The sequence below is a fragment of the Empidonax traillii genome, unplaced genomic scaffold (assembly GCF_003031625.1).
Source record: "Empidonax traillii isolate 1590-97213 ecotype Southwest subspecies unplaced genomic scaffold, ASM303162v1 scaffold50:size1795014, whole genome shotgun sequence".
NCBI lineage: Eukaryota > Metazoa > Chordata > Aves > Passeriformes > Tyrannidae > Empidonax > Empidonax traillii.
Genome location: NW_020955243.1, coordinates 158649 through 159817, shown reverse-complemented (window position 1 = coordinate 159817; position 1169 = coordinate 158649). Strand labels below are relative to the sequence as shown.

General features: G+C 40.4%; 1 protein-coding gene across 8 annotated transcripts in view; it reads left to right on the top strand.

Moving 5' to 3' along the window:
* The window catches only part of FGGY (FGGY carbohydrate kinase domain containing), a 148109-nt gene that overhangs the window by 23842 nt on the left and 123098 nt on the right, over positions 1-1169 (top strand). The gene's annotated exons all lie outside the window — the stretch shown is intronic.

Here is a 1169-nt window from a genome sequence, read left to right as displayed (position 1 = left end):
AGGATCCAAGGAGTATCTTTGGTGAAGCAGAATTGTTTGAAGAGGACAGTTATTCTTAATCCAGCTTCCTTTCTTAGTAATAGTAATAGAACAACTACTGTTGCTTCTTGAAGGCGGTCAGGTGTTTTAACAGCACATAATGGCTTTTATTATCAAAATAATCAGGCTGAATGACCTTTGGACTAAACTGTGGAGCTCCTTTGCATTCACATATGATATTAAATTTGATGTGTGTAACAGCCACACAAGCTAAACCTGAGTGGTCAGGAACAAATATCCAAAGGTCGTGCATTTCATGTTAAAAAGTTGTAATTGAAGCATTTGTTTTTTGAACTCAGTAGAAATCCAGTAAGTTTTAGAAGCTTTTGGAGAACTAAACAGAAAGTTAAGACAGATTCTTTGCATGATCCAAAATTAAAGAAAATTTTGCTTTTTTTATACTTACCCAATTGCACCTTATTTCTGGAATTCATTGATTCCTTTTCAGCAATTTTCTGGACTTGTAGTATTTTGGGTTGATACCACATAGTGTTTGAATTAATTTACAGAATCATGGAATCACGGAATGGTTTGGCTTGGAAGGGATCTTAAAGCTCATCCAGTTCCAGCCCCCTGCCATGGGCAGGGACACCTTCCGCTATCCCAGGTTGCTCCAAGCCCCATCCAACCTGGCCTTGGACACTTCCAGAGATGGGGCAGCCACAGCTTCTCTGGGCAACCTGTACCAGGGCCTCACCATCCTACAGGGAAGGATTTCTAGAGCCACATATTCTTTCTTAAAATGGAATTATGTGTTCTTTTAATTTAGCATGTGCCTTCTTGATATTGCATGGAATTAAATCTTGCCCTAGGAAGAGCCCAGGTAGGACTTGTGTTTCTAGTACAGCAGCTGCTCTTATTAAGTAAGAATGAAATTTAAAATGGTAAATTCTAGAAAGCAGAATGTCCTTCAAGCAGATGGTTTTTGAGAAAATTGTGTGTTGACTTTGAGACTGCTCTGACACCGAGCAGCTGATGGGGAACTGAGAGCTCACGTTATTGATCTGAAACTGGTCCCTCCATGAACTTTTCATGGGAAACTTTGCTTAAGATCAGCCTGTGGTGGGGCAAAGTCTCAGTCCTCTGGGCAGTTAATCAGAGAGTAGAGCAGACAGGATGATTGGAGTAGT